Source organism: Pongo pygmaeus, chromosome 4 (assembly GCF_028885625.2).
Source record: "Pongo pygmaeus isolate AG05252 chromosome 4, NHGRI_mPonPyg2-v2.0_pri, whole genome shotgun sequence".
Lineage (NCBI taxonomy): Eukaryota > Metazoa > Chordata > Mammalia > Primates > Hominidae > Pongo > Pongo pygmaeus.
Window position 1 is genome coordinate 17,614,900 of NC_072377.2, and position 21,586 is coordinate 17,636,485.

At 43.9% G+C, this 21,586-nt stretch overlaps 1 protein-coding gene across 1 annotated transcript in view; it reads left to right on the forward strand.

Moving 5' to 3' along the window:
- Nucleotides 1–2,536: 2,536 nt before the first annotated feature.
- The window catches only part of BASP1 (brain abundant membrane attached signal protein 1), a 58,973-nt gene continuing 39,923 nt past the window's right edge, over nucleotides 2,537–21,586 (forward strand). Inside the window, exon 1 of the mRNA XM_054488264.2 lies at nucleotides 2,537–2,753. The gene's annotated coding sequence lies outside the window, so the exon portion shown is untranslated. The remainder of the gene's footprint in view (nucleotides 2,754–21,586) is intronic.

The following is a 21,586-nucleotide window of genomic DNA, read 5'->3' on the forward strand; positions in this document are numbered from 1 at the left end:
CGGTTTCTATGGTAACCCGTGATCTGTATTCCAATCACACCTTTGAAAGGTTTGTTTTCTCCATCATGAAGATTTAGCTGGAAGCACTGAAGGTACTGAACATTAATTTTTATGTTGTCTTTTTTTTTTGGAAAAATGAGAAAAAGAGAATAGAGAAGGAAGATAACATCCACAGGCTTATACTGCAAATACAATGAGGAAATGTATTTGCTAATTTTAAGATGATTTACATGCCTGGAAGATCACAAGGATAAAAACCCTGAATGCTAAATGAACAAGTATGCAGCTCCTCTAACAAACTCAGGAAATGTCTTGAGCAGAACATTGCAAATATTCATGTAATTTGATAGGGTAAAAACCTAGAGACTTGCTCATAGAGGTTGAAAGAAAATGTAGCCCAGTGGTTTTCAGCCTGGAGTGATTTTGCCTCCCAGGAGACATTTGGCGATATCTGGAGACATTTTTGGTTGTCACAACTGGTGCTGGTGCTGGTGGTGTGTGTGGAGGGTGGTACTGGCTGCTAGTAGAGGCCAGCAATGAATGCCAGACATCCTACAGTGCATAGGACAGCCTTCCACAACAAAGAAATACCTGGCCCCAAAAGGAGGTGGGAAAACCTGCATCCTCCATTTAGCTTTATAGATGGTGTACTGGTGTGAGGGAAATAAATATTCAAAAGAATAAAATGCTTTGGAGGCAGCCTCATTTGTAATTTGCTTCCCTGGTATTTTACTACATGAACTTTTTATTTCACTTTAAATGGCAGAAAGATAAACAGGAAAAAACAAACAGTTCCTGCTTTTTTCTTACCTTTGGTTTAAATTTGAACATTTCCAGCTGGCATGCATTAATCTAATTTTGTGCTGCCTCCTATGACCTGTAAATGTGTACAGTAGGGTCGTCAAGTGTTTCCACTGCAAAATCGCTAGTGCAGTTGAGTAAATATTGCCACTTTGCTTAATTCAAATATGTAAGTTAAAGTTATGATAAGTTAATTTTCCTGTTAAGTGAAAATGCACTTACCTTTACCCAGTTGAATACAGATGTACTTGCCTTTGACGTCTGCCTCCCTAAGTATGGTTACAGTTTGTCACTCCGGTTCTGGAGGGCCACCCTGTCCCTGAATTCGCGTCCAGGTCATGAGGGCAGAACCATCCTGAGGACAACCTGCAACTCAATCGATTTTTTCTTGGCTGGGACGCAGGCGAGCATGAAAGCGATCCAAACACAGCCAGAGGGCGCCAAAATGCCGTAAATAAAAGTTCCAAAGGCGTCAACTGGCTTTTGCGGGAAGGTAAAATTGGCTTTTGTGTAATCAAAGAGCTACCGTTGTCAACGATGTCACCTTACGTTATTTTTGTATGTCCCTCTTGCCAACAGGTAAGCAAAGTGAACGCATCTTCCTACCCCGGTGGCTATTCTGTGTCCCGGTGCGAAACCAAGTGTCCGCCCCCCAGGGCACCCGGACAAGCCGCGGTTGGCCCTAGCTTTGACTCGAGCGCTCGCGAGCAGCAGCGTGCGGGCTGCCTCGGCCAACCCCGTCTTCTCAATATTGGTGGCCTCCATTAAAGCACAGACATCAAAAACATCGACGGCCCCTTTCCCCTCTTCTCTTCCCTCCTTCCTCTCCCAAGTTCCGAGAGCATCCTCCGAGGGGTGACGTCTCTCGCCCCACCAGCTGGACCTCGGCGACCGCGCCTCCCCCGAAGCTGCAGCCTTCGGGGCTCAGCCCCGCGGGTGCGGGTGCAGGTGCAGGTGCGGAGCCGCCCAAGGTGCGCAACTCGTTTGCAGCGGCACAGCCCAGACGCGCCTGCAGCTGGGGCTCACCCCAACCTCGCTGCCCGCCGAGGTAGCGGAATCGTAGTCGACGTCGGGAGCGGGCTGGACTGGGGTCTGAGAAGGGTAGCTGGTGCCAGGGGGTGTCATTCATCACCTCGAGGCAGCTCCCCAAGTCTAAGCGAGAGCCCGAGCACTTCTTATCCAACGGTTCCAAATAAATGAGGGGGAGAGAGAGAGAGAGAGAGAGAGAGTGAGAGAGTGAGAGAAGCCCACGGACAGCCCAGGCGGCGCGGCGGGGGAAGGGGGACGCAGGAATGGAGGAGAGGAGAGGGGAGGCGGAGGGGGGATCTGAATAGAGGGCAGTTAAGAAACGATGGCGGGGCAGAGAGTTGGAGGGGAGGGGAAGGGAGGTGGGGGGAAGGGAGGGACCAGGATGGAGGACAGGAGAGAAATGGGGGTGACTGTGCTGGAGGGGAGGGGAGGTGGGGGCCCAGAGCTGGGGGGAGTCAAGGGGAGGCGGGCGTGTCCAGGCTGGAGGGGAGAGGGGAGGGTCTGCGCCGGAGGGAGGGGAGGGGAGGGGAGCAGAGGGAGTGCAGGGGGTGGGGAGCACGGAGCTGGAGGGGGTGGAGGGGAGGCGGGCGGGGCGCCGGGCTGGAGGGAGGGGAGAGAGGCGGGCGGGAAGCGCGGGAGGAGGGAGGCTGGGCGGGCGGACGCGCGGGGGGAGGGCACTGGGCAGGAAGGGGAGGGGGAGCGAGCGCGAGAAATGCAGAGGCTGCAGCGGCGGCGGCGGCGGCAGTAGCGGCAGCGGCGACGACGGCGGCGGCAGCGCTCCAACTGGCTCCTCGCTCCGGGCTCCGCCGTCGAGCCGGGAGAGAGCCTCCGCCAGCGGCCAGGCACCAGCCAGACGACGCCAGCGACCCCGGCCTCTCGGCGGCACTGAGCTAACCCAGGGGCTGCACAGGCACCCAGAGCCGGTAAGGAGGCGCGCCCGGTGGCCCCGCGCCGCCGCAGACCAGGGGGCCTCCGTCCCCCACCGCGCCGCGCCCCGCCCCGCAGCCCCCAGGCTCTCCGTTCGTGCAGCGGGCAGCGGGGATGTGGGCCCGGCTTGGACGGCAAGGGCCTGGGGTCCCTCTGTGAGGGCTCCGTCGCACTTCGGGGATCCCGGGTGATGGGGGGCCTACAAGTAGGAGGCTTCAGCCACTCGCATGGTGGAGGGGTGAGGGGGGCGGCGAGGTTGGTAAACGGAGCTGGGGGGAGGGGGCTGTCGGGGAGAGAAGCTGCGGGTGACGGGAGGAATTGCCGAATGCGAAACCCCCTCAGTGCGTTGAGTCCCGGGGAGACGGTTCTGTGGGCTGAAGGGAGCGCTTCCGTCATCGGAGCCCTTACCAGCCTGGGAGAAAGCGCTCGGGGCGAGGGGCTCAGCAGCCAAAGATGGAGGGTGGGGGTGGGGTGGGGCGGGAGTCCGGGGAGAAAGAAGATGGGGAATCTGACCCGATCAGAAGGAAGTGGGTGGCTTTTTCCTTTGGCAAACGGGTTTTCTCGACCCATGGGACTCCTGGATCTTGGTTCTGGGGCCAAGGAATACGAGGTTCACACGGCGACGTGCACTCAGAAGCACCTCCCAAGCAGATCGGAGCCCCAGCCTCGTCCGTGGCGGAATTGCCTTCCCACGAACCCGTGGGCTGCCTCGGAGCGGTTTGTTTTTTCGAGCCTTTGGTTCCAAGAATGCGCCAGGCGCCTCCGCCCTGGGCCCCGGCCTCGGCCCCGGCCCCGGCCCGGGGGGTGTGGGCTTGAACCTGACAGCGCGCGGCCCTAACTGGGCTCAGTCCCGCTGGGAGCGTAGGGTTGGGGTTGAGCAGCTTTTGCCCAAAGCGCTAAAGCTGAAACCTGGCGCCCGGTTCCTGCTCCCCCCGCCCCTGTCCCCCCTCTATTTCCAGAAAAATAAAAATTGCGGAATCCTGGATCCGATCGCACACACAATGCGCGGCTGCTAACCGCATTCTTTTCATGAATATTCATCGAACGCTTGGCCAGGCTCCTTATCTTCGTCCCCAGAGACATTTCCGCCTTGAAACGAACTCAGTGGACAGCCCTTGCCCGTGTAATTCTCACTCTGCTGAAATTAGCACAGCGCACATGGGTGCATTTTTTAGTACCTTGTACAGGGTTGACACACCTCTGTCTCCCCCGCGGCCACTCGCACTGTGGGGCGGGCTAAAACCCAACACTAGCATCGAAATGGCCTTCTGCTATAGGGTTATGGACCGACCCTCCACCCCCACCTCCCGGGATTACAGCCCGGGCCAACAGACCCCCAGTATACTGCGGGCAAAATGAATGAATCGGGACTGTAATTACCTATTCCTTTGTCTTGGCCTCGCGCATGCGCCGGAGAGCAGGGTGTGGAGGGCCCGGCAGCCCCATCCCATCTCCATCATCCAGCCACCCACTCCCCTCCCGAGCCGAGGAACAAAGGCGTTTGCCCTAAATGTTGCGGGAAACCCTTGGACACCAATGACAGTTTTTCCCGCCTGTGTGTGTGTTTCTTCTTTTCCAGGCTGTCTCTCATTTTTTGCTTTCTTGCTGATTTCAGTTGACCAAAATTAAGATTTGCCTTGATGATGATGAAGGCAAATTGTGGATTAAATATTTTGTACCCGCACACTGCTATTTTCCTTTCTAGTGCTGTTCATTGTTCTTTTTCCTGTAACATATCTTACTGCAGTGAGGGTGGTTTTCTTAATTTGCATCAATTAACCGTTTGACAGATCTTTTTTGGTCATTTGATTAAGGGAAGGTAGCCTCAAAACTGTCAGTGGGCGTTGCCTCCAGTGACACCACTTGGGGAAAATTAAGACATCTTGGCGTTTATTCGAACAAGATGGCCTACAAAAACCGGAGAGAAGAAAATGATTACCTTGTCAGGATCCTAACCCTTTCTGTTTTCTCTGGACTCCGACCTCATTGTTTCATTAAGGATTCCAAAAGGCGAATGGCGTCCAGATGGAAATCTACTGATGGGGGGAGAAAGAAGGCAGTCGTTGGGGTGAAGCTGGTTGATTAGGTTCGCAATGATTCCTTTTTCCCCATTACCTAACAGAAGCCATGATATACCTTTGATGGCTGATTTTCTTTCAGATGATCTATTTTCCAGGTTATGGCCATTTAGATTTATTTTCAGGTAGTTTGTTTTTACCACACAAAAAGGGACTTATTGTGTATATCAAATAGGAGCCAAATATGATATTTTTTGCAGTGGTAGGTTATGTTTAATAGGGTTTTATGCTTAAGTACTGTCAGTACATCCTGTTGGAATAACGCGTGGCAGCAATGGAAATCATCTCTTTTGTCCTTTTTGATGAGAACTTGATATTGACCACGTTTAATATATCAGGGCCCATCTACTGGCTAGGGTGGCTGTCTAGCTGTCTTCTAGGTGGCATGGATTGTACCCTCTGTATTCCTTAGTATTGAGTAGTTTATTATGATTTAGAGAGCTACGTTCTTTCTTTTTTCCTTTAGGTTGTGTTTTTGGCGAGGGGTATGTTGGAATATAGAACAAATTCAATAGCGAATATACACCAGCATGTCCCAAATTCAGTAAATCTTAGGTTTTTGAGTGAGATAATATTTAAATCGATTTTTAAAAATTATTAGAGAATTAAAAAATTTCTATCAGTTCGCTTATTCTTTTAGCCAGCTAGCTTTTTTGCCAGGCTTTAGCAGGTAGAGAAATTGAGCCTTTTGATAAAATGCACCAACAATGACAGTGGCATTTCTGTTCTTTAACTGGTACTCGGTCTGCCATTGTGACGTGTAGAAGAGAACCTTATCTCCCCACATCACCCTAGTTTAAAGGTCCAATGGGAGAGCCCTAAACATTTAGGCTGTCTATCCTTGGAGGCCTCTTCATAATCCTGGATTTACTAGGATCCATAATCCTCCTGGATCTTATGGTGCAAGAGATGATGCGTTCTGTCTCTTTATTTTTTAATTTCACAATTAAGAACACTTTGAAGCCATTTTCATTCCATGGTCAAGCGGAGTATGACATCAGAGAGAAACTTTCATTTGGGGGAGATTTGATCACTCTAAAATGGATGTCTGTGTTATTCACGGAAGTTTTGTAAAAATTGCAAAATCCATACCCATTTTTAAAAACAAGGTGTCATGTATATACACATGCACACATATACATACTTGTTTATACACACTCTAAAATCTTATGATTAACTTGAAATCAAACTGGTTGGTATGGAATATTATTTTATAGTGCTTTGATACTGGTCTTTGGAACATAATCAATTTCCGTCTTTCTAAATATGTGTTTGAAAGGGAAAGCCTAGCAAGTCTATTAGTAAGCTCACTTCCCATTTATCCCAGTGTACCTGGAGCATTAAGCTAAGACGTTCATCCACAGGCTTAAAAACTTACATCAAACACTACTGAACTTTACAAGCTGGAATAAACAATGCCTACTAAATAAAAGATTTATGAAATTGTTCTGTCTTATTTTTGTGATCTCTTGTAAATGTTTTTTTTTAATATCCAAAAAGACCTGTGAACTATTATTTGTCAGAAGCAATTGCCCTTGGTATGTGATTCTATTGAAAGAAATGCTTTGATTTGTCCAGACCTTTATCTTAATGTAGTTTGTACCTACTTATTTCACATCTTCTTTCTCTTCTTAATGATGGTCTTAGCTGGTACCCTGGAAACCAGGTAACTGCTGGGGAAAAACACTGAGTAGGTATTGTTATATCAAATTTTCTCTAATTATATCTAATCCTTTAGATTTATTGTATTTCTTAAGACATTAGATAAGCCAGTGAACACGAGCTTTTTTCTTTGGCTTAATTATAGTGGACAAATATTAGGAAGTAACTGTGAGGTTGCAAATAGAATACTTTGAAAGATAAAGTACTCTTTATGTGTTTTGGGGTAATGTTTTTGGAGTGGTTTCTCAGGATATCATGTAAAGACACTGGATTTGAAGAATCTAATAATTCCTATTTTGGGGTTATAATAAGAACTACATATGATATCTAAAAATGACTAAGTGTGGAATGGCTGGCTCTGAAGGGCTCCTCAACCTCTCAGTCTCCATTAGTGATATCAATTACACTGAAAGTGTTTTCAGCAACTGAAAGTGTCAATCAACACTTCCAGTGTAATTGACATCACTAACTAATTTCAGTATATTCAGCTGTATTTTTGTTCCAGCTTGATTAATGAAGCCCGGGGGACCCCAGGAGTATTAAGTTAGAAGTAGGATGTCTCAATCCTAAAGGGGACCAAATATCATGGTTCCTATTTTCTGTCCTTGTGTTTGTAGATATTTGTAATTCTGTATTGTATAGGAATTAGCCTGAAAGTATATTTCATGATATCAAGATGGCCACCTTCCTTGAATTCCCCAGGTCTGCTTATACTTATGTAACTTAAGAGGTGGCATTTAAGTTCTCTTGAGAAAATACAAGGGTAGTCTTGAAACCACAGCAGTGCCCAGCCTGCCAAAGGAAGGCTTTTGTGAAATGCCTTTCCAGCCACAGCCTTTGAGGCAGACGTCTAGGTAAGTGTCACATGAGAACAGATGTCTGGTAAATGCTCTCAAGAGTAAAAATCAACCATACAGGGTCCATTTCTCACCAGAATGTAGTTCAGTTGTAATTTTGAGGAGCCACAAGCCTAAGAAGGAAGCAGTGTGATTAAAACAGCATTCTCCTTTTCCCTCTAGAAGTCAGAAGTGGGATGAAATGGGAGGCAGAGAGAATGAAATAGTGTGTTTTTCTTCTGCACCCTAAGGATTTAAATAACATAAAAAATTATTTCTTAATGTTTTACAGACTTTCCATACTCAGTACATTTTTGAACAAAAACAGGGAAAGCTGAGATTTTTTGACTCAACAAGGCCTTCAGTGCTGAGAGGTGGTGATTGAGCAGGCTTGGAAGTCTAGGAATACATTCCTGAAAGCTTTAGAGATTTAGAAATAGAAACCATCTGCAAGCACCACAGGGGCCCAGGGCATAAGGAAACACTTGAGGATAATATAGGAAAATGGTGTGCAGTGGAGAAAGCAAAGCATTTACACAATATTTTCCCCTTATCACTTAAGCATTTTATAAACTTTTTTTTTTTGGTTCGTTTTGAAGGAGGCAGGACTGGACTTCACTGGTTTGTGTTTTGAACTTCTGTTTGAAGTAGATATTTCAGCAATTTGTACGTTGTGTAGGGAGTATAATATTTAGAAAGCATGATTTGGAGGGTTAGGCATGGTGGGGATGGACTTTGGAGCCACAGCACCAGGTTCGAATCTTCTCTCAGCCATTTACTGGTTGTATGATCTTTGGTAAATTGCTTACCTTCTCTGTGCCTCAATTTTATTTAGAAAATGGGAATTGTGATACACGGTTACTGTAAGTATTAAACAAAATTGTCATGCACTTAGGACAATGCCTCCTTATATTCAGTGCATCTTTTTAACCAGTCACTGTAAAGGAGTGAGAATATCAGTTTTCTTTACTGCATCCTTCATCTATAGCTATTCATATGTTTGTTTCAAAGAGACCATTATTGCAAGACAGGCTAATGGTGGTGCCTTGCTCAGTAGGTAGAATATAGAAGTCTGTGGTTTAGAAAAGTCCTCCAGGTGTGGTTAGGAATACCCTAAATACGTCAGTAGTTCATGTGGACTAAGTTTCAAAAGTCCACAGTGGGTAGGTTAATACAACCCAGCCTCCATACTGAATTTGTATTTTTTTTAATTGAAGGGAAAAAATGAAAGTCCTTGGAACTTCAGAGACAAGATTACTGCTTTGATATGTTGAGACCTGGACTCACCCTGATTAGCTGTATGACCTTGGGGTGTAGATATAACTCATTTAGATTCCTGAAAATCCTTAGCTTTGTTGTGTCTCGAATCAGATGTATCATTAGCATTTGAAAGAAGTCTAAGTCATGAGTACTAAGGTTGATAAGCCAACTTAGGTATTTTACATTCCATATTAGTCCCACTACCTCCACCTGCCCCGCCAAACAGGCATCACATGCCCACCGCCTCCATACCTGGAGTAAAACTGAAAGTTGTATTATGTAGGAATGTAAAGATGTTGTGATCTATTGACAAATCTTTGGAAGGAATTATCCCCGTGGGGACCTTAGTAATCAGGAACTCTGAACAACAAAACAAAAAAGTCTTTGGAATTTCAGATATTTGGGGTGGATCAATTCTGGAACTGGTCTTAACATTTCAGACATTTACTTCAGGGATATGCCCAAGGGATTTGCTTTTGTCTTTCTGGACACTTTGTTGTTGAGCAAAGGTGAATTCACTCTCATTTTGGGTAAATTGTTGTTTAATAGCTTCCTTAAACAGGTTTTTGTATCTTACGGATTCTGGAGGGAAGTCATATATTTTACTTTATCTGTCAGGTGTTCACTGTAAGGAAGGGGATTTTAGATATAGTGGTATGTCTTTTAAAAAGTTTCCTAGGATTTCAATCCATGTCTGATGGAGCTACACTGTACTTCTCCTAAGCCTTGGCCATTTTATCTTAGGTAATACGGACTCTTCGGGGGGCGGGGGGGAAGGGGAAGGGGGGCTCTTGAATAAAATGGGTAACCTTTTCACATATTGACATCTTCAGTATTAATTTAGAGAGAGCGATACTAACTTCTTCAATGAAAAATTACTTATGGAAGAGATCCAGTGTATACTTGTAATATTTCATCAGTATTACGTTAAATTGCTTGTAGATGAGAGGTGCTTCTTGTCATAGTGAATGGAGGCTAATACCTTAAGTCATTCCTTTCTAGTATGATGATTGTGGTTGCTCTTACTAAGGACTATAAATGTAGATTTGGTTGATACCTTCACGTTTCTCCTTGGACATTGCAGATGGAAGTCATAACCCCAAATGTCTTACTTATCTGCAATTTTGCTCTGAGATACGGACCAGGTTCTAGTAGACCCTCTGCCACTGTGTAGTTAGTGTTGCCTGATTAGAAATAAACCAAGTCCTGCCTAAATTTGTCAATCTGTTTTGTTCCGCGTCCACTCAGGATTCATTTAGAGAAAGCCAGTGGCTGCTTTTAACCACTATCGAAAACTCAGTCCTTTGTAAATACTTCCCTTGGAGCAGAAGGTTTAAAAGCTTATGACTAAACACTCATTTTGGAACTCAAAAGAATCTTAGAGAAGTTAGTGGGTTGCTCAAGGTCCCACGAGCTGCTTTTGGGCTGCGTGGAAACCCAGGTTATTTCCCCCTAAAGCCTTACTCCTGCTGCCCCTCTCTTCTGAGAGAGAAGCAGAGAATGTCTAATTGAGTCACTCTTACTCACTGTCTGCAACGTAAAAATTTTTGTCTACCATTTTTTTTTGTACCCTAGAACCATGAAAAAAAACAACAACCAGTCTGGATCCTATATCCGTCTCACGATCTCCCTCAGAGGAGACCTCTTCAGCCTTTTAATACACCACACACGGCCTTTTAATACACCACACATGCCCCAGGGGGGCGCTGCAGTCACTACCTGCTGCCACTTCACCCACAGGCCATCTTCCCCTCAACTTACCCCTCTCTGCTTCTTACATTATGTGCACGTGATTTCCTTTATATGCCAAAAAGTATATGGCATGCACTAAAATAACTTTCTTCATAAAACTAAACTTTAGTTTTTCTAAAATTTAAATTAAATCCTTGTTTTTCTCCCAAAATGCACAGTGGTTGGGGGCTGGGGAGCTGGCGATGGTGGGTATGTGTTTGAAAAGAACGCCAGCTGGCTTTAGACTTATTTGGGGGCTATAGAGCAAACGGAGCAGTCAGGCATCCCACCCACCCCTGAAATGCTCGGGGCCCTCTTGGCAGATCCAGTGTGCACGTTTTTGCGGCAGGTGGTGGATGGAGAGCTTTTATGCCGATTTCTAGCGTTATCTGGCTTATTGGTTTGAGAGCTGCATACAATGGGATGTTTAATCTTTTTTATTTAAAATTACCATTTATAGTATTTGGGGGTGATTTAGAGGATTTAAAAAATCTGTTAGATTCTGAAGTAGTCCTTAAAATATGTAACGTAAAGTGCTTAAGATGCTAAAACACTTTCTAAAGCATACTATTGGGATGTTTGAAACATGTTAGTAAATGTAAACTGTGTGCATTTGTGTTTGGATAATCTGTGATAAGTTTAGTTTTTGATGAGACACAATTTTAATTTCACATTTAAAATGATATATTGAGGTCAATAAGAGCAGCTTTGAATTTACATTTTCCAGAGAAACCCACGATTAATAGGTAACTTTTATTTTCTTAATGCTTTTAATTATTACATTTATGTAGATTCAGAAGTGGATATATTCCTAAAATAAACCAAAATTAAAACTTCTTTGTCTTTTTAAAGAAAAGCTGTGGTTCTGTTAGAGAAAAATACTTCTTTTTTAAGTTTATGAAGAAATAGATGTTAGATAAAAACTTTTCCTGGTTGAGCTTTCTAAATTACAAGTTCCCTGAATTGCTTGGCAAAGTGACTTTGAAAAGACCCACTTCATTTTTCCTTTGACAGTCTATTCAAAACACCATTACCATGTAGACTAATACAATAACCAAGGTAGATAGTAACAAGATCTAATGGGGGAAATAGTGTATCAAAAGGGGGAAAACAGTATCCACTGACAGAGAGAACTAGCTCTTTCTTAAAGAGACAGAGAAGAAAGGTTTCCTCGGAGTTGTTGGGTCTTCATAGGATGCTCTCCTGTCCTTCTCTGAGCTTGCCTTGGAAACTGTAGAGGCTGCAGGAATATTTGCTGTCTTTAACCCTTACTAATGTTTTCAGCTATTTCAGTAGAGGATCACAGTGTCTGTATTTGCCTTAGGTGTAAGATGATTGGAGAAAAGGAAAATGTAGAGAAATCAGATTGACTTTAGATGGACAGGCAGAGAGTTCTGGAGTGATTTCTCACTCCTTAATTCTGCAATGCACCCAGAAGGCAGGGTGAGGTTAGGTGATCACCTGGGTATTTACTATAGCCATTATTACTATGATTAGATAAAGTGTCCTGGAATCTTCTCTGAATAACTCATTTTTCTTTTTTTTTTTTTTTTTCATTTTGCTCTGTCGCCCAGGCTGGAGTGCAGTGGCGCAATCTCAGCTCACTGCAACCTCTGCCTCCTGGGTTCAAGCGATTCTTCTGCCTCAGCCTCCCGAGTAGCTGGGATTACTGGCACCCGCCACCATGCCCAGCTAATTTTTTGTATTTTTAGTAGAGACGAGGGTTCACCATGTTGGTCAGGCTGGTCTCGAACTCCTGACTTCGTGATCCACCTGCCTTGGCCTCCCAAAGTGCTGGGATTACAGGCATGAGCCACCGCGCCCATCCTTTTTTCTTTTTCTTTTTTTTTTTTTTAGACAGTCTCACTCTATTGCCCAGGCTGGAGTGCAGTGGCGCAATTTCTGCTTACCACAACCTCTGCCTCCTGGGTTCAAGTGATTCTCGTGCCTAGTAGCTGGGACTACAGGTGTACGCCACCAAGCTCGGCTAATTTATATATATATATATAATATTTTTTTGACAGAGTCTCGCCGTGTCACCCAGGCTGGAGTGCAGTGGCACAATCTCGGCTCACTGCAACCTCCGCCTCCCAGGTTCAAGCAATTCTCTTGCCTCAGCCTTCAAAGTAGCTGGGGCTACAGGTGCCGCCACCATGCCCGGCTAATTTTTTTGTATTTTTTAGTAGAGACGGGGTTTCACTATGTTGGCCAGGCTGGTCACAAACTCCTAACCTCAAGTGATCTGCTCGCCTTGGCCTCCCAAAGTGCTGGGATTACAGGCGCAAGCCACCATGCCCGGCCAATAACTCATTTTTCTAAGGAAGAAAGAAAGAATCTCAGTTAACAATTGGTGATGACAGTGCCTCCCAAGGCTTCTCATAATCACCCAACCTCAGGTAAACAGGGTGAATGCCACCCTATTGACAGGAGGTTTATTGTGGCACTGGGTTTTCCTCAGTAGCCCTGGTGATCTGTTGTTGAGAACCCAAGCTCAGATTTCCCAAGGCTCACACAACTGGACTTTAGAAACCTGGTTCCAGAATTTTCAAATGTTTGGTTTTCAGACAAATAGTAACAAGTGTTTGTACCAATGTTCTTCAGGAGGTTGTTAAGACAAGATTGATAATGCTTCCCAGGTATGTGTTTCTTTTTCTGACTCACAGCTGCATGTTACTAGTTTTCCTCATCTGACCCAATGATTGTCTGATGGAAAGTCTCATGGAAGGTTTGGTTATCCTTTCATTGGTAGAAGAGACAAAAACAGGACATAAGTGGCTTATTCCATTCACCTCTACTTTTCTATTGTAACTGGATTTATTTCTGCTATCCAGACAGAGAGCTTGGGATTTGATTTCATCTGTACCAAAGTTTTCTGGGTGGGCAGGTACAGGGGCTCATCATAAGAGAACTCAACTGACCACAATGCAGAGAGAGGTAACTATCCAATGGAATGGTAACATGGTTCCACTACGGTAAGAACTGTAGTATTAAATGAAATGAATTCTTAATGGGAAAGGAGTCCTATGAATATTTCTAAGTTGTTATGTTTAACTTAACTAACTGTTAAATGCAGGGAATTTAACTAAAAAGTGAATTTAACAAAGAAGTGAATTTAAAAGCCAACAAGCTTCATATCTCTCCACCTCACCCCAAACCCGTGTTAATTAGCCCTTCTTGCTTAAATCAAATCACCCTGTTGAACTTTAATGCTGTGACTAGCAATGTATTCTTTGACCATATCCTTGTTTCCAGCAACAAATACTGCCATTTAAGGGGAGAAGGAAGTGATGGATAGAGGGACCAGTTGGCAGATTGGGACACATGTACACACACTATTCCTTTAACTTGCTTTCTTTAGACCCGTAGTTCCTACCTGTGAGTCTCATTTCTGTATTGATCCACATTGGCTAAGCATACGACTAAAGGGGAATTCTTTGTCTTTTCTTCAGTGAGCTAGCCAGGAATCTCAGAAAAAGGGCAAAGACTTCCAGAATGATGTAATGCTGCAAAAAATGTTACTGCTGTTTCTAAGGGGAGTGGAAGAAACCCAAGCCAGTTTTGAGTTGAGTGTGCTTCCTGTTGGAAGGCGGTGAGAATTCAGGGCTGTATACCTATTTTAAAAAAAAAAAACTCTTAGGATATCACACAGCGTGGCAAACCAGCAAGCCCTGACCTGTTAGCAGTTGTTTGCATAGTTTACCAGGTAGAGAAAGCATCCACAGATAGAACCAAATGTTTGAGGACACTAACATGCACTGTGGTTAGTGTGAGGTTTAATTGGCTGGGGACACATTTCCATTTAAATTTGATTCTGATAACACATTTAACTACTTCCCTAGCTAATTACACAGTTCCAGGCTTGAGAGAGGAAAAGGCACCTGTGAGCAGTGGCATGTGTTGTTAAATAAGGTTTGAAAACCCTTCCGAAAAGGAAGAAATGGCTGTACTTGGGGACGTTTTGAGCATAGTAATTGTGAAGCCTTGCTCCTGGCTGAGGGGAGGGGAAAGAAAGCCCTTCGTTTCTGCTCCAAGAAGTGTTCAAATTCCCCTTATGTGGGCAGAATTTTTGGTAAGTACAATACAGGAAGCAAAACTGCATTGTTCTAGGTCAGCAGTCAATGACCTCTTGTTTCTGAGCCCCTCTGTTCCCTCCTCATTGTGTGTTCAGGGGATGAAAGCACAGAGCAGGAGAAGAGGAAGGGAAGTCTGGGAGAGGCTGGGAAGATGCACCCGCATTAACACAAGTTGGGGAGGCACCAATGCTCTGCTTCTGTGTCTACTCAGGCTGCCATAACAAAATAACAAATGGGATAACTTAACCAAAATATATTTTTTCATAGTTCTGGAGGCTGGAAGTCCAAGATCTACATGTTGGTAGGGTTGGGTTTTTTTTTTTTTTTTTTTTTTTGATGGAGTCTTGCTCTGTCACCCAGGCTGGAGTGCAGTGGCACTATCTTGGCTCACTTGCAACCTCTGCCTCCTGGGTTCAAGCAGTTCTCTGCCTCAGCCTCCCGAGTAGCTGGGATTATAGGCGTGTGCCACCACGCCCGGCTAATTTTTTTGTATTTTTAGTAGAGATAGGGTTTCACCATCTTGGCCAGGCTGGTCTTGAACTCCAAAGTGCTGGGATTACAGGCATGAGCCACCGCACCTGGCCCAGACTTGAGTTTTCTAAATCAGAATGGAATGATCCTGGGGAAGCTCATTTTAAAATCTCCTACCCAGAGTGGCAATGGTAGAGAGCCCTTCTTGTTCTAGACAGAAGAGTTGACCAGATGCCTAGGCCACTTTAAAATCCTATTCTAGCATCTGTGCTTTCTTTTAGGAATTCATTAGACAGACTCTTAACGGTGGAACAGATTTTACTGGATAGAAACTTGGGGTTGAAGACAGAAGGCAGGGGCTTGAATAGAAGCAAGTGCAGGAAGAGTGGTGGGGGTTTTGACAGAAAGTTTATGAATCAGTGGGACACTGAGGAAAGGGAAGTGTGTGTTGGGAGTCATGGAAATCCTCCATGACTATAGAAACCAAGGCTAATGAATTTTGGGGCCTTTCCAAGCAATAAAACAAGTAGTGATACTTACAGGGATTCTTTTGAGGGGCATTCTCAACAAGTGTGGATGTGGGTATGTCTACACTTAACCCTTTTGAGATGGTCTTTTTTATTATTATTTTATTTTATTTTATTTTTTGAGACAGGGGCTCGCTCTGTGATGCAGGCTGCAGTGCAGTGGTGCGATCTCAGTTCACTGCAACCTCCGCCTCCCGAGTTCAAGCGATTCTCCTGCCTCAGCCTCCCGAGTAGCTGGGATTACAGGTGTGTGCCACCATGCCTGGCTAATTTTTGTCTTCTGTTTTAGGGGAGATGGGGTTTCGTCATGTTGGCCAGGCTGGTCTCCAACTCCTGACCTCAAATGATCCACCTGCCTTGGCCTCCCAAAGTGCTGGGATTACAGGCCACTGTGCCCAGCCCGAGAGGGTCTTTTTAAAACAGTTTACGACTTTTAGGCGTACCCTGTCAAGTAATTCAGTTATTGCTTTCCTGGCTCCAGTGTAAGGTCACATTATGTTAACTCTGGCAATACAAATATTGCCTCATGAATCCCCAGTGAAATTGGGAATAACAATTTAATTTTACTACACTAGATAAACAAACCACTAGTCTTAAAAATAATTGAAACGATGCTGTTTAATGTCTTTTATAACAACTTTCACTGGTGAATTGTTTTCTACATAAAACATAGGATGTAAGTTATTGTAGAATTTAAAAATTTAAACTCTTAAAATTTATGCAGTGTCTATTTTCAATGCAATGTCATTGAGGACCTTTAGCACTCACTTTCCTGGTAGATAGCACCTTCTTCCAATCATGCCAGAAAACTAGGCTTGTCTCCTGGAATTCCCCATATGGCCTCCTTCCTGGGTAGTGAAACTCACATATGTCCATTTCCCTCTACTTGAAGCCTTTACTCTAGTGGAAGCTTCTATCCTCTTGTGGATCACTGCCCTAATAATCTCCTAAATCCAAGCATGACATTCCTCTGCTTAAGATTTTAGACCTAACTCTCCATTAAACCTGGAATAAAATGCCAGCTGTCAGCATGTTCACCTTCTATTTTTGTCTCTTACCTCCGTTCCTACACACTCTCTCACCCACCCTCTTCAGCCATACCAACAGGCTCCCAGGTCTCCCAGGGCTCCAAGCTCATGCCTACTGTTTTTTCTGCCTGGAATATTCTTTTCCCCACTGTTGAAGTTACTCCTAGTTCAGATCTCAGCTTAAATGTCACTCTTGCAAAGATGTTCCCACACCTCCTGGCACTGGGCATTTTTGTCCCTGCATTTGCCAGAATTGATGAGATTATGTAATGTCTCTGCTCCTCTAGATTAAAACATCCAGGAGGCAGGGATGTGTCTGTTTTGTGGACCCATAACAGTGCCCTATAACAATTTCGGATCCATACCAAGCAACCCCATGTCTGTTCAGTGTTGAAGGCTGTCTACAGTACATTATGTTCATGGAGAGCACGTGTCTTCTGAACGTCGCCTTTGGCAGCTGAGATGACTTCCATAAATGGGCCAAAATTTCACCTCATCAGTTGTGCTTACTGTGAAGATGAATAGCTGATGAACTCCAATTACAGTAATTATTCTGTTTCCAGGCAATAACCTTAGTAGTAATTGTTCTAAAGCCCTGAGACATTACAAGTAATGAGTACTGATGGCTCATGCATCTGAGCGTCCTCCCAAGGTAGAGTCTGAAATGAAAAATGAAGCTGTGTATTATTTGAGGGAGACAAATAGTATTACATTGTGGGAACCTTTCAGAAACACAACACGATGAGTGAAAGCTGAGGATGATTGTGGTTACACTCCTCGTCTGTCCTTCTAGATTATTGAATGCTGTTGGTCTGCTTTGGATCAATCATTATTGAACAACTTAACTGAATGCATTTTAGTAACCGCCTTTGTGAAGTTGCGAACATCAGGCCCCTAGAAAAGCAGGTGGCTTGAAATCTTTACACATTATTCAATTATAAACCTAATGAAGTAAAAATGAATTTAGCTCTAATTCTGCGCTGTGACTACTTACTCTGCATCGTGAGTTCTGCGAGGTTAGGACCTTGCTTTGTTCATCTTTGGACGTCAGTTTCTAGCACCTAACCGAACCTGTGGTCCAGTAAAGGGCTGGATACGTGGAAGGGCATGTTTCGTGGCCATGTGACATCATGCTGTGCAAATAAGGCACATTTCAGAATGCTGTCCCTTTCTTTACTTTGACATCTAGGAACCAGCTTGTAACAAACCTTTGGCAAATATCACCGTGGATTTTTCTTTTTCTTTTTTTTTTTTTTGGAGGAGGAGGTAGGGGCACAACTAAGACATCATTTGTGATTTACTCCCCCTCCTCTTCCATGTCACTTACCTCTCTTAGATGGTCAACATTCACCTTCTGCTGTCTCATTTCTGAGACATGAGACAGCCATCATGGTTTTAACTAGGATTATTAGAAATATTTTTGTGTCCATCTTGAGATCTCTCATCAGATCAATGTCTAGTTTTCTTTTGCTGATTCTTATTGATGAAATTCTTATTAAATAAAAAAGTGTGTAGCTTTTCACAATGGTATGAAATTGATTTCTAAAGTAACCTGTAGTTAAATAATAATGCAGGGTTCCAGTAAGCATGTCTAGTTCTAGCAATACAATTTACTCATTCCAAAACATTTCTGGATGTTGATCCTTTATTTGCAAAATTTTTATTTTCATAGGCTTCTGGTTTGCATATTAAAACTATAGTTGTAGTTGAGGTGATGGTAGGGGTCTTTATTGTCTATACCTGTGAGCTGGGTTGAAATATAAGACATTCTCATACCATCTCTATTATCTATGCCATAAACACCTGGCACTTTATTAAATCAATACTTGGTCTGAAGATTGTCTCATTTTAAATGAATTCAGCTCATGAATTGGCCAGTGGCATCCTCTTCAGCTGAAACTCCTATATCTCCTTCCCCTTCTTCGTGTTCCTCCCCTAACATACAGCAGATACTCCCTGGGTAAGAGCTGAAGGAGCTGGCTGTGGGTCATCTAGTCCAGAAGGCCATGTCAGTGTTATTTAAGTCAGGTAGTAGAATGGGAAGGGCAGTTTGCAATTAATTTTTTATCTTAATGTTTCGAGTCTCTAATGCACCATACTGCCTCATGATTTCTCACAGACCTACTGTATGTTTTGTTTGGAAGCCTTGGCTCATCTTGTAGGTTGTGTACTTAGCTGGAATGACACGGTATCGACGGTTGAGCAGCAATTTATGACAGATGAGTAACTAGGTGACTGATACGCCTTTTGATGTGTATTTCCAAGTAGATGATATTTTCTTTTCTTTTTTTTTTTTCAACCTTCTGATATGATTTGCTAGTGATGGAGATGGTGTCATTTTGGTTTCAAAACTGGAAAATACAGGCTGGGCGCAGTGGCTCACGCCTGTAATGCCAGCACTTTGGGAGACCGAGGCGGACGGATTGCCTGAGTTCAGGAGTTCTACACCAGCCTGGCTAACATGGTGAAACCCCGTCTCTACTAAAAATACAAAAAAATTAGCTGGGCGTGGTGGCGCATGCCTGTTGTCTCAGCTATTCAGGAGGCTGAGGCAGAAGAATTGCTTTAACCCAGGAGGTGGAGGTTGTAGTGAGTTGAGATCTCGCCACTGCACTCCAGCCTGCACGACAGAGTGAGATTCAGTCTCAAAAACAAACAATCAAAGAAAACAAGCAAAAAAACACAACTGGAAAACACAAACAAGCCCAAGGAGTGACTGGTAGATGTTTAGACTCTACCATTTCTCGATTTTAGGAAATGTCTGTGTGTGTCTCAGTCTTCTGCTGTTGTAGGCACACAACATACTTCAACTGTATGAAGATTATTCTATTCCTGCTCTATAAATATGTTATTGGATTGGATGAGCAAGATACACACTTACACATTTGAAGCCATAAGTAAAAAAAAAAAAAAAAAATTATGTAGTTAAAAGGTACAAATAATTGCTTTTGTGATGAATTTGTTCTTTAAATGAAAGATCAGTGGCATTTGTTCATGTATTTCTCAGATAAAACTTCCTAAAAGTGGTTCAAGTGGCTTCAAAATGCCAAGAATATGTTGCAAACTTGGTTTTTTGTATACAAATGAACAGCTGTCATGAGGTTTTTCTACTTTGTGAATGCGACGTGGAAACATACAAACCACATTAAAATATTGCAGAATTAATGTTTGTTTATTGATGGAGTTGGGAGACGCATCTCCTTTAAGTATCTTACAATGGGTGAAGGCAAACAAGGAAATCAGTAATTACAGCGAAGCAAATGTTGGTCTGTAGATACATGCGGTAGAGATATAAACAGCAGATAGTCATTAAGTTTACTACTCCAATCAATTATATTCTTTTTCTTTAATCTGTCCCTAGATCCACCCCTTTTGCCTCACTAAGCCATGTGAGATATTCCAGTTCAATTAGCTATTACTTAAAGAGTTTTATGTGAATATCACTGTAGAGAATATGGAAGAATTCAGCATTGACTACATTTAGTTCAAAGGTCTTAATCACTAGATAGAAAAGAGATTTACACATCTTAAATTTCCATCAAAAAGCAGGTATTTGGGGATTAGAAACTGAAGGAAAAGATTTCCAAGAGTAGCTAGTTCTTAAAACACAGTAAGAATATGCTTTAGCTCTTGAACACAGTGTTTGTAGTTACTGTCGGACTCCTTGGGGAAGTATCTTCTGCTGGGGCTCTCACCTGACAGGCTAACTGCATTAAGATGGGCCACTCAGCTTGAGAAACAGGAAGAATTGCTGTTGCTCTCGTCTGCTATTTATGTTTTTCTTTTTTTTTTTTTGAGACTGAGTCTCGCTCTGTCACCCAGGCTGGAGTGCAGTGGTGCGATCTTGGCTCACTGAAAGCTTTGCCTCCCAGGTTCACGCCATTCTCCTGCCTCAGCCTCCCGAGTAGCTGGGATTACAGGCGCCCGCCACCAGGCCAGGCTAATTTTTTTTGTATTTTTAGTAGAGACGGGGTTTCACCGTGTTAGCCAGGATGGTCTCGATCTCATGACCTCGTGATCAGCCCGCCTCGGCCTCCCAAAGTGCTAGGATTACAGGCATGAGCCACCGCTCCCGGCCTGCTCTTTATGTTTTTTCATATGAATTACATTTCCTTACATCCCTATTCAGATGTCGATGTTACTTTTGCTCAAAAGTGCTCCTTTCTCTTGACTCCTGAGTTGCAAATAGCTTACCAAGGTAGCTGGGACTCTTGACCATGATGTTTTTTAAAATGAAATCTGTCAACAAACGAAAGGCAGGATTGGTAACTAGTATTTTATCATTCCTCTAGCCTTCATCCTCCAGCTTGATTTATACTAAGCACCACTGAAATTGACGATTGTTTCTCATGACCCCACAGGGAGATTCCTTGGATGTAGGAACTCTGCCTGATTTTTGTTTTCCTAGACCTTCAGACACTACTTGGCCCAGAGTAATTGCTCTTTATGAATCACTGCTTTAGTCCAAGCTTGTCCAGTCCTCTGCCCAGGACTGCTTTGAATGTGGCCCAACACCAGTTTGTAAACTTTCTTAAAACATGAGACTATTTTCTTTCTTTTTTAGCTCATTAGCTGTTGTTAGTGTATTTTATGTGTGGCCCAAGACAATTCTTCTTCCAGTGTGGCCCAGGAAAGCCAAAAGATTGGACACCTCCACCCTTGCATTTAGTCTTTAAGACTATTCTACCTTGGGGGAGAAAAGCAAAAATGATTTCTTATTACATGTATTTAAACCAGTATTTACATTTGTAGGGATCCTGGGCAGGTTATCCAGAGAGCGAGTTTCTTTTCTTTTCTTTTCTTTTTTTGAGACGGAGTTTTGCTCTTGTTGCCCAGGCTGGAGTGTAATGGCGTGATCTCGGCTCACTGCAGCCTCTGCCTCCTGGGTTCAAGCAATTCTCCTGCCTCAGCCTCTGGAGCAGCTGGGATTACAGGCACCTGCCACCATGACCGGCTAATTTTTTGTATTTTTAGTAGAGACGGGGTTTCGCCTTGTTGGTCAGGCTGGTCTCGAACTCCTGACCTTAGGTGATCCGCCTGCCTCTGCCTCCCAAAGTGCTGGGATTACAGGCGTGAGCCACCGCGCTCGGTGGAGAGCTGGTTTCCTGATTGATAAAATGTTCACTCCTTGTTGATATCCTCTCCTGTGTAGTTAGATGGCTA